Raw genomic sequence first — 12,415 nt, 5'->3', positions numbered from 1 at the left:
CAGGCCGCTTCTACACTGTAAGGTATGTATTAACTGGGATTCCTGAATCTGCCCAGGTGAGGTTCTGCAAGCCTGAGGAGTCCTTCCATGAAGGAGTCCATGTCATATTCATAGGGCTAAGAGGGATGGGGATCATGGGAAGACCTCGGTGACTATCTACTGGCATCAAAGAGCATACCCAACATGAAACATTATTCAGTACTGGCATACGGGCTTTCATTTCATGAGCAAAACGAATAAAAGCATTATGTTCATACCCCCTAGTTAATCCAACCCCCATAAAGAAAAAACAACAAAGAATACACAAATGAGTCCACCAATTCCCCATGTGAGTACTTCCTGCCATTCCTTGGAGAATGGGCACCAGTATACTTCTTGAGTTTTAGCCGCAGGTCGCCCAAAGGGGTAGCAGTCCATGTGGTCTGGGCACGGCAGTCGTCTGCTTCTGGTTCACCCTGTTCGCGGTGGGGTGAACGTGCGTGGCTCCCTCGAAGTCCGACGTCGTCTGCTTCTGGGGAACCCTTTACCAGGTCGGGCTCCCTAGCGGTGCTCCTCTTGATTCTGGTATGATGAATCCAAGTAGATAGTTCCTTCACTCGGATGGCAGTAGGGCTGACCAAAAGAATCTCAAAGGGTCCCAGCCACTGCGGTTGGAGTGGATTCTTCTTGTATGCTTTTACCCACACAGAATCACCTGGTAAAAAAGAATGAACAGCTTCCCACAGTGGTAAGGATTGGGAATATGCAGAGTACTGCTGTAATGTCACTAGATGGCGCTGTAACTGTTGTACATATTTTTCTGTTTCATTTGTCATATCAGAATCACCAGGAATTGAGATCAAAGGAGCAAAGATTGGAGGCACATGCCCAAACAAAAGTTCATAGGGGGTCAGCCGAGTCCTAGCATTAGGAGTTGTTCGAATAGTATAGAGTGCAAGAGGCAGAACCTTAGTCCATTGCAGCTTAAGCTCTTGACATAACTTTGTTAAAAGATTTTTTAAAGTCCCATTCATACGCTCCACCTGGCCCGAACTCTGAGGATGCCAGGGAGCATGAAAAGCCCACTTAGTTCCTACGGCTGCAGTAAGTTCTTTACAAATCCTCACTGTAAAATGAGAACCTTGGTCAGAATCAATTACCTCAGGAGAGCCAAATCTTGGAATCACTTCATTAAGCAAAATTTTGCATACAGCAGTTGCAGTAGCCCGGGCTGTGGGGTAAGCTTCCACCCACCCCGTGAGCTGGTCGACAATAACCAATAAATGCCGCTTCCCTTCAGAGGGAGGTAAATCAGTGAAATCAATCTGTAAATGTTGCATAGGTCTGTGAGCCCATCTGCGCCCCCCAGGCGGTGCTTGTTTGTTCACTCCCTTAGGATTACATTGCTGGCACAGAGCACATTTCTCTACTGTTCTCCTGGCTACTTCATAAAGTCCTGGAGAAACAAACTGTCTCAGGATAATTTGGGCCATTTTGTGTATTACTGTGAATCTGTTGCACCACCTCACTCTGATAACTTTTAGGCAACACATAGCGACTGTCACATTCCCAAAGTCCTGTCGAGTTCGGCTTAGCTCCCCACTGTTCCCAAATCATTTTTTCACCAATCGGAGCTTGCTGTTGCCAAGTTAAAAGAGGAGAAACCACAGTCAATTGTGCATTCTGGAGTGCAGCTGCCTTAGCAGCTTCATCTGCAAAAAGATTTCCCACTGATACAGGATCAGTCTGTTTGGTATGAGCCCTGCAGTGAATGACTGCAATTTCTTTAGGGGCTTGGATAGCTTGCAGTAACTCAGCTATTTCTTTTCCATGAGCAATCTGAGAGCCTGAGGAAGTAATAAATCCTCTCTCCTGCCAAATGGCTCCAGTAGCATGACACACCCCGAAGGCATATTTAGAGTCAGTGTAAATGTTAACCCTTTTTTGTCCAGCATACAAACAGGCAGCTGTTAAAGCCTGTAATTCAGCTGACTGAGCACGTGTCCCTGGTGACAAAGGTTTACCTATCAAAACTGTATGACCATCTGTAACCGCATATCCAGAGTGTCGAACACCATTTCTCACAAAGGCAGAGCCATCTACAAACAACTCTAACTCCGGGTCGATTAAAGGAACATCGACCAGATCAGGTCGTGGAGTAGATACCTGATCCAAAACCTGCAAACAATCATGTACTGGTTCCTGACCATCTTCATGAGGTAACAAGGAAGCCGGGTTTAAAGTTGCACACCTCTTTAAGGTAACTCCATGAGTCATCAGCAGAGTCACTTCATATTTCGACAACCTCTGATTAGTTAGATGTTTATGCTGCTGTGAATTTAACAAGCTTGCCACTGCATGAGGAGTGTGTACCGTTAAAGAATGTCCCAGAACAATCGCTTGAGCCTTTTCCACTAATAATGCAGCTGCTGCCACATTCCTAACACAGCCAGGGTGTCCCCTAGCCAACGGATCCAACTGCCCCGAAAGGTATGCCGCTGGCCTCGGAGCATTTCCAAATGACTGTGTTAGTACTCCCGAGGCTACCCCCTTCACTTCATGTACATATAAATCAAAATGCTTACTATAGTTGGGCAACCCTAAAGCAGGAGCCCGAATAACGCTTTTAACGCTTTAAAGGCTCTTATTTGCTCAGGGCTCGAATGTAGGGGCTCTTCAGCCTCTTCCTTAGTTAATTCATGTAACGGCTTCAGCCAGTCCCCAGCCGAAATAATCCAAGGGCGACAAAATCCAATCATGCCAATAAAACCCTGCATACCTCGCTTAGTGGTAGGAAATGGAATATTAACAATAGCTTCAATTCGAGTAGAGTCCAGGCTTCGTACTCCAGGACCCAGAGTGTACCCGAGGTATTTTACCTCTTGTTGGGCCCATTGCAACTTTGTGGGGCTAACCTTATGTCCTTTCATTGATAACTGATTAAGTAAATAGACAGAGTCAATTTCACTGTCCTCTCGAGTTCTGGAGGCTACCAAAATATCATCAACGTAAGTCACCAAGGTAGAGGCAGCTGGCAGCTGGATATCTTTTAAATCTTCTGCTAAAACCCTGGCAAACACACCCGGGGCTTCCACATAACCCTGGGGCATTCTAGTCCAAGTGAGTTGTCCCGGGGGGCCAGACCTTGCATCCCTCCTTCCTGCTGTGCCAGGAACCCCCCAAGAAAAGGCAAAAAGATACTGTTTCTCTGGGGCCACTGGTACAGAGAAAAAGGCGTTTGTCAAGTCTGTACACGTAAACCATTCTGCTTCAGGTGGCACCATTGCCAAAATAGTACTTGGGTTTGGCACCACAGGGTATTCTGGAATCACATACTGATTAATAAGTCTTAAATCCTGTACCATTCTATATACAGGTTTTCCATCAGGGTCAGGCTGTGGCTTCTTTACAGCCAGAATGGGAGTATTACATGGGGAGATACATGGCACTAAAATCCCTTTGTTCTTAAAATTCTGCACAAGGGGCTCAAGTCCATGTATAGCCTAAATTTTAAGGGGATATTGCCTTTGTGCTGGGGGAGGCATGTCAGCCTTTATCACTGGGTTTAGAGGTGAGGCAGATTATACCAACCCCACATCATACTTTCCTCCCCACACTATAGGGTTAACTTTGTTCTGAACTCGGAGGGGAAGCATTTCACAGCTGCTGTCAGTCAACTGCGTTAGCAGATAAGCTTTCTCTGCTGGGAATCGGAGGGAGATGCTTTCAGGAGTACAAAAAATTTGAGCATGCAGTTTACACAACAAATCCCTTCCCAGCAAATTCACTGGACCATTCATTAGCAGAAAGGAATGCTGAATTGAAATAGGACCCAGAGTAGCCATACAGTCATTTGTCATGAAATGTCGTTCAGACTTTCCAGTAACTCCTATTACGCATTTCTCAGTTCTGCTTTTTGGTGCAGCTCCCTCAGGTATAGCCGAATGAGTGGCCCCCGTATCCACTAATAATTCAAAAGTCTTTTGTCCTAACTTCAGGGGAACCACTGGAAATCGTGCATCACACTTAAACTGTACCATGCCAGCCTCATAAACCTCAGGACCCCAGGGGAGCGGCGCCTCCCTTCATTCATGATCCACGGAGAACTGGCCCACTCCCTCAGATTTGCAGTCAGCTTTCAGTTTGAGGGGGCATTCTCTCCGCCAGTGTCCTTCCTCACCACAATAGTGGCATCCAGTATTACTGGGACTCATGCTTTCACCCCGTCTGCATCCCCTATAGAATTTACCCCCTCGTCCTCCCCTGAAGCCACGATTCCAGCCTCGGCCCCTTCCTCTACCTCTCGACATAGCCACTGCCAACAGTGATACTTGATCCTTCAGATCCTTTTGTTTTTCCTTCCTCCTTTCCTTTTCTTTTAGCTCTTCTCGTCCATTAAACACTCTAGTAGCAATGCTAACCACCTCAGGCAAACTTTTTCCTTGCATACCGTCTGGATGCTCTCTAAATCTCCTAGCAATATCCTCTGCACTTTGTGACATGAAAACCACTTTAACCATCTCCTTTCCATGATCAGTTTCAGGATTCAAGTTCCCATGCTTTCTAATTTCACAAATTAATCGAGCACGAAAATCAGAAGGGTGTTCGTCTGGACGCTGAACACAAGCAGTCACCTTGCTCCAATTTGGAGTAGCTTCCCCTGCGTCCCTAATGACTTTCAAAACAGCTTTCAAAAAATTATCCAAACTTGTCTTGTGAGTTGGATTGTTGGGATCCCACTTAGGGTCAGCAATTGGCCAAGGTGCATTCAAATGGGTTGCAGATTTTTCTTTCACCTTTTGTCTTTCATCCTCTGTCAGGAGAGTGTCTAATAACTGATTTACATCTGCCCAAGTGGGCACATGAGTGGAAAAGATTGTATGGAACATTCTTTCCACTGCCTCAGGGTTGTCTCGTAGACGAGGCATAGTGCGCTGCCAATTAAGCAAATCTGAAGTAGCAAACGGAGTATGAATAAAAACCATGTCATGTCCCCCAGCAACCAGTGGAACCGGATAAGTTCTCAATGGGGCTTGTAATATCAGGGGTGTCTCAGAAACATCCTCCCCCACGGGGTTAAGCGACCTGGAGGGGGTCCGCAAGGGTGAGGATGAGGGCTGCTGTAATATTGGGAGTGTGTGAGAAGTAGCCCCTGACCAAGTTTGCAAAAGGCTGGCTGGAGGCTGCACAGAGGGGATGAGGTTGCCTGATCCCTCTGAGGATGAGGCAACATCACCCTGAGCCCTCCCTTGATTCTCCTCTGTCCCTGAACTCTCCCTAGCCTGCTGTTCTTGAATCCTTAAACTCCGCCGGACAGGGGGAAGAACAGAAACAAAGTCATCCTCCTCCCGGTGTGACTCTGGGGCATATGGTGAGGAACTTTTACAGGAATTCTCCATACAAACAGCAGCAATAGCCACTCGTCCCTCCGTGGGTTTATAATTATACCATACAAATAAATAATCCATTTGTCCTGGCCTAAGATCAACCAAAATATCCCTTAAGGAATTCATCCTATCTGTGGAAAAAGTTCCACACTCTGGCCAATCTTTAGTCGGGGACAAATGAGCAGTAAAAGAAGGCCATTGAATTTGACATAAATTTCTCATTTTAGATTTAACCAGACCAGCGGTTCCAGAAATCTCCTTCCAATCTGTAAGTATCAGAGACAACAGGGCGTCCCCCGGGCACTTACTGCTAACTTGTCCCATTTGATAAGGGGACTCTAACCCCTCTACCCCACGTCGAGCGCTCACTTACCTCTCCAGGGGACTCAAACATCTGGACTGGGACTCAAACCCAGGCTGGGACTCTAACCCAGACTACTTGGATCCTATGCAAACCTGGACTGGGACTCTAACCCAGGCTGGGACTCTAACCCAGACTACTTGGATCCTGTGCAAACCTGGACTGGGACTCTAACCCAGATCTGGACTGGGACTCTAACCCAGACCTAAGTTGTCAGGGACTCGAACCCCGACAATCTGCACTGGGACTCAAACCCAGGCAACCTTGACCCTACTCAACGGGTAGGTGGATGTTGCTGGATTTCTACTAGCTTCAGCTGGTTCACAGAACTCGCCTTATCACCGACGCAGAGATCAGATTACCAGGCAAAGCTCCTCTAAACCAGAGGATGCGCGCTGCGTTGCCTCAGAGTCCGATCCCCCGCCGGAGAGTCAGACAAAGTCCCGGCGGAGTCGCCAAAGATGTCAGGGACTCTAACCCCAACAGAGAAGTTTGTTGTCTGACCGCAGAGAGACAGGCAACACCAGCAAGGTCCGATCAAAAGCTCTTTATTGACAAGTGCACGCGTCAGTAAAGAACAGCTCGTATCCGAAGAGAACCAGCCGCCTCTTTTACAACTAAGTATAGGTTATATAGACAGTTCCGTCGCATCACAAATTATTCATTTCACACAACCCATATCCCACCCCCCTTTGGTTAGTAACAAACCCTAATAACAAAGCACATCTGTCTTTCTTTATAATGTAAGCAAGTTGTGATGCCCCAGCAACTTTCTTATCAGCATGGTTGCCAAGCACCAGAAACTGGAAGACAGGAGTTAACGCAGCTGGTAGCGTGAGGAATGCACCTCCCTCTCTTATCTCACTTTTTCCCAGGGCTTTGTGAAACATGCGGCTTCTCAGTATTTTTCCATGCTGGGATTACCCAGAAACCTCTGTTAGTCTGACTTCAGTCAGGCTGGCATAACTGGTTTTGTGCTACATCTTTATTCAGGCCTAACAGTAGCTAACAGGAATGAACACAAACACTCCCTTGTATCTGAAGTGATGTTTAGTTTTACCCTTTGTTAACTACAAGACTAAAGGGAAAGGCAGTGGTGGTGCCAGATATTAAGAGTGAAACATGAAACAATCATCATAGTTATGCCCATAGTGACTGCAAAATCTTTCTATATACTTCTTATTATCATCAGTGTATTATTTTTCTCTGGCATCTAGACATTGATGCAAAAATCAAGTGACACCAATTTTTTAAGTTGAGTAAATAAAGTTGAGGAGATAGTTATTAACCTCCCAAAAATATACTAAAGATCCCTCAACATAACATCTGAAGGTGAAATATGGACAGAGACAAACCTTGTCAGCAAAGGCTCATTTCCCAAACGATCCTCAAAATGTTACCAGTTCCCACCCCTCCTCCACAGGAGCTCTGTGCAGTGTAACTGTTCTGCAGGCAGCTTCCCATTAAATGCTGTTGTGGGACATTCCCAGGCCTGGAAATGTACGAATGACAGAATTTGAAGAGCAAACATGGCTCCCCGCACCAGGCGGGATTTGAGTGTTTTGTCCCTGTCACTTAGTCTTTGTCAATAGTACAGATGCCAGGGGCAGGACTCCAGGGTCTGCTTGAGGGATCCTGGCACAGGGGCTGGTGGGGGAGAAAGGATGGTAGATTCTGACCTGTGCTCTGGAGAGGAGGTAATAAGTGAAGGGGGCATTTTTGACTCTGCCCCTCCTCAGTGTCCCAGGGCTGGAATTCTTCCTTCCACAGGGCCAAATGAGGGGGTGACCCCACTTGGTTAATGAAACCCAGTGCTCCAGGGGAGGCTTGAATTCACAACCCCAGCATTGCTCCTCTCAGCACTGCTCTATAAGTACTGTGCGCTAACCAATTGCGCCACTGGAGCACCTAGTCAAAAGGATTTTCTGAGACCCCCTAGGTTGATACAGGCAAGGAGTGATCCCAAAACATTCTCAGTGGGGTTGAGCATTCTCCCAATGCTACACTCAGTTTTTCAGAAATTAGTCGCCTTTATGGCCAGAAGAGACCATTAGAGCATCTAATCTGACCCCCTGCATATCACAGGCCTCCTGTATGACACAAGAGCTACTTTTGGGGCAAACACATTCCAGAAAGACATCTTCATTAAATTACATCAGGAGATGGAGAATCCTCCACTTTCCTTGGTAGCTTGTTCCTGTGGTGAATCATCCTCGCTGTTGAATATTTGCATCTTATTTGTAATATGAATTTGTCTTTTTTCACCTTCCAGCCACTGGGTCTTGTTATGCCTTTCTCTGCTAGATTCAAGAGCCCTTTCATACCCAATCTTTTCTCTCCATTAAGGCCCTTCAACACTTCAATGAAGTCACCTTTCAATCTTCTTTTGATAAGCTAAACAAGTTGAGCTTGTTCAATTGCTCACTACAAGGCATTTTTCTTCAGCCCTCAGAACATTTATTGGCTCTTTGGTCATCAGATTCCTGAACTGCAGCTGGATGTGGCTCTTGTTCTTCTGCACAGCACAGCTCCTGGAGAAGAGGGATCTGCAAATGTACATTTGTATGAAACCTTTGTTTAATTGATGAAAACATAAATTGACACTTTGAAGATTGCAACTGATTTCAGCTGATGGACAGCTTTGCTAGGTTTTTATGCATTTGGACAGTGAAATGTTGAGTGTTTACATTCATAGCAAGCACCCCCGTACAGTGGAGCTCCTGAACATAATCTTCCTCTTATTCACTCCCAGTGGAGCATAAGGCATCAACCATTCTCCTCCATTCATTTCGTTCTTGAGCGAGGCAGCAAATTTCATCCCACTTCATTCCCATTCCTTTCATTTCCTCTTCAATGGTCCTTCGCCACATCCCCAATGGTCTACCTCTCCTCCTTCTTCCTTGTGGTGTCCATGATAGGGCAATATGAGGGTGTCTATCAGCACCCATTCTCAACACATGCCCCAACCATCTCCATCTTCATTGTTTGGCTTCATCCACTATGTTGTTAATGCCCGTTAACCTGAACATAATGGAGAATGGAAATGAAAATGTTTTCCTTTTTTTAAAAAAAGAAAGAAGGTTATAAGAGAACACTGGGGCTTGAATCAAAGACCACTTGATCTACCATCAAGCACTCTACCACTAAGCTATACCCCCGTGACCACAGGAGTATGGACTCATGATCTCCAGGACTTTGAAGGACAGACCCTGCTTCATCGAGGTCCTTTGCCATTCCCAGACCACAGGTGGTTTTAAAAATGAGTTTTGATTAAACTTCTTAAATGTGGTAAACATCACACCTTGCGCACCCACCGATATAGCTTCTCCCACTGACATAGCTGCCAACTCGTGGGAAAGTGGATTAACTGCACCCACAGGAAAACTCTCTCCCTTTACCATAGAGCAGTGGTTCTCAAACTGTGAGTCAGGACCCCAAAGTGGGTCATAACCCTGTTTTAATGGGGTCACCAGGGCTGGCATTAGACTTGTTGGGGCCTGGGGCTGAAGCCAAAAGTCTGAGCCCCACCACCCAGGCTGAATCCCTCAAGCTCTGGTTTTGCCCTCCCCCAACTGGATAAGAGGGCACAATGTCAAATGTTTGGGGACCACTGTTTAAGGATGACGTTCTCAATCACGTCTATGAAGTCCAATAGAAGCTATTCCTCACCCACCTACCCCTCCATCAGGACCGATTAGATTTGTTCTGCTGCCCTTCACTCATGCAGGAAGGATAATAACATTTCATTCCACTCAATTCTAAAGTGATTTGTAACCCGCCACCAGCCTAAAACTGGTCATTTTGGGAAAGTGGCCCCATCCTGCTGCATATCTAGGTAGAGTAGGTGTGTCTATGCAAACACTGTCTGTTCCTGAAGTTTTTCCCCCAGCTCCTCACTAGATGTGAGGGGCGAGCTCATTCAGCCCCTGCTTCCGCTTAGTATTTAAAAACTCCTTATTGTCCCTATCTCTGCTGGCCTTAGATTTCTCCTCCTGTCTCTTTTTTGACAGCTCAGATGAGGTGGCTTAGTGGTTAAGGTGATGGACTGCTAATCCATTGTGCTGTACATACATAGGTTCAAAGCCCATCATTATTAGATGAGTGTAGTCTTCACCCCTCCTTTATAAACAACTGTCTCCCCCTTTGGTACAATGACAGATCAAATAATGCTGCTTCTTGCAAACAAAAACCTTCTCAGAAACTCAGACCGGCCCTTGATTTAAATAAAATGTCTAAATCCCAGATTTGTAAAAAAAAAAAAAAATTCTCTAGTGCTGTATTTCTCAGTTTTTATCTCAAAAGGGAACATCCTCATCATCTCCCCCAAACACCCTGGGACCTGCCCAAATTATTAAAATACCCTCAACCCGAGCAAGGCCAGAGCAGTGAACCAGAGCTAGTGTCTAGGCCAAGCTGCTCTGAAGGAAGCAACTCAAACATTTTCTCCCTGCTTCCCTTGGCAAGGTCTGACTGAGAAAACAAAATTCCCCAAACTGAAAATTTTCTGCTGAAAAACCAATACTAGTCTGGTTGGGGACTTTGGTTTGAAAGTATTATTGTTATTATTCTCTTCTGATTTCTGAGTCAGTTCAGTTCAGTCTTTGTCTTCCAGGTGTGTTTCCAACTGCTGAGTTGTGGGGGAGAAAGGCCAAGTCATGATGTCTCTACCTCTCTTTCATAGTTTCTTCCAACTTGCTAGGAAGCTCCTTTGTTACCATATGAGTCAAGCAGAGTCTATTGTCTCTGTGCTATCTCGGAGAAGCCTGCATTGTACACGGTTCCTGGGATAGTCCTTGGGAGTGTGGATACCTTCAATGGGCCAGCAGCAAGTCTGGCTCCTCCCTTGTCGCATCTGAAAGGCTGGTGGGGGGCATTTCCCAACCTCATAACATATCTCAGTAACACACACAGAGCAAAACTTCATAACTTCCCAACCAATGCGAGCACACACAAGCCAACAAGATATTAATGTTCAACAGATCAAGACTTTTGAAATCATACCTCACCAGGCAGACTTTGTACAAACCATGTTATCATTATATGAGAGTTGTGAATATGGGGCTTCCAGGTGCTGCTTTGAGCACAGCGTGCCACACCTGGGCTTACATTGCAGTGGAGACGTACCCTTAGAGTCCATCTCTCCTGGGATAAAGATGGCAGCATGGCTGGCCTGGGTCATCTGACTTGGGCTCCTAGACGTAAAGCTGAGGGGCTAAAAACTGTGGTGCAGATATTTGTGTTCACGCTGAAGCCTGGGTTCAGAAACCCTCGCCTCTCATGGGGCCTCAGAGGTTGGGCTCAAGCCCATATGTCTGCACTGTAATTTTATAGAGGTTGGGAGGGAGTTTAGCAAGTGGAAATGGTAAAACCACATTGAGGGGAGTGAACCACTGACCCATCAGCTCTTAACACCCAAACTATCAGTAACTCTATTATCAAATGCCTGCGAGCGTAATTTAAACCATAAGTCCATCTAGCCCTGAATCTTGTCTTCTGACTGTAGCCAATACCAGGTGCCCCAAAAGCCATTTCCAAGGCACTACTGGGAGTTGAACCCAGGATCTCCTGTTTACAAAACAGGTGTTTTAACCTGCTAACCCATGGTACTTACTGTTATTTAAAATGCTGCGTTTGCCCACACCTGACTCTCTGCCAATCCCCACTGGGCCCTGATAAGTGTTGTTTGTGTTTGTATTCTGTAAAGCAGAGGAGCAGATGAAGTTTTGCTCCCAAGGTGTGTGTGTGATTCTTTGGACAGGTCTACACTACAAAATTAGGTTGGTGTAATTACATTACTTAGGCTGGCAATACAGTTCTATCAACCTAATCCCGGTGTAGATAGCGGCTCAGCTGTCAGAACTTTCTGGAGTTATGAAAGGGGAGGGGCCAAGCCTCTGAATGCAGGGCAGGTGAGTTCACGGCAGACGTGGTGGGATACTGGTGGAAGCCAGTTATGGTGAGACAATGACCAGCAGCATTTACACTGACATTTGTCACTTTAAGTTTGCTGCACAAAGCTCTAGGCCTCTTGTCGAGGTGGTTTTATTTTGTCACCAAAACAGGGCAATTTTGTCGCCAGACGTGGTATTGCAGTGTGTGTACCAGCCAAAAACTGATGACCGAGGGAGCGTTGTGTGTTTTTCACACAACTGAGCAATATAATGATGCTGAAGTAACTTTGTAGTGCAGAGCTGGCCAAAAATTCACACACACAAACACACACAGCTTGCAAGGAGAACATCACCTGCTCCTCTGCTTTGCAGAATCCAAACACAAGCAAAGCTTTTCAGGCCCCAGTGGGGATGGCAGGGAGTCAGGTGTGAGCAGACACGGTGCTTTCACTACAGGCAGGCACCATGGATTAGCTGGCTAAAGCACCTGTCTTGTAAACAGGAGATCCTGGGTTCAATTCCCAGTGGTGCCTTGTTGACTAACTTTTGGGGAACCTGGTATTGGCTACTGTGGGAGGACAAAACACAGAGCTAGATAGACCTTTGGTCCAGCCCAGTGTGGCTGTTTAAATTATACTCACAGGCACTGATAACAGAATTACTGAAACTTTGAGAGTTAAGAGCTGATAGGTCAGTGGTCCAGCCTGTCACAGATAACCCCCTTCCCTCTGGGACAGGGGCAGGTCTGGGCTCTCACACCAAATGCTCATTGTGGCTGCCAGAACCTGTGGGCAGCT

At 46.2% G+C, this 12,415-nt stretch overlaps 1 non-coding gene across 1 annotated transcript; it reads left to right on the top strand.

Moving 5' to 3' along the window:
• Positions 1 to 12,077: 12,077 nt before the first annotated feature.
• Positions 12,078 to 12,151, top strand: TRNAT-UGU. The gene has a single exon. It is a non-coding gene; the product is annotated as a tRNA-Thr (tRNA).
• Positions 12,152 to 12,415: the final 264 nt, after the last annotated feature.

This window comes from Mauremys mutica, chromosome 2 (assembly GCF_020497125.1).
Source record: "Mauremys mutica isolate MM-2020 ecotype Southern chromosome 2, ASM2049712v1, whole genome shotgun sequence".
Lineage (NCBI taxonomy): Eukaryota > Metazoa > Chordata > Testudines > Geoemydidae > Mauremys > Mauremys mutica.
This window is presented reverse-complemented; position numbering and strand designations above follow the sequence as displayed.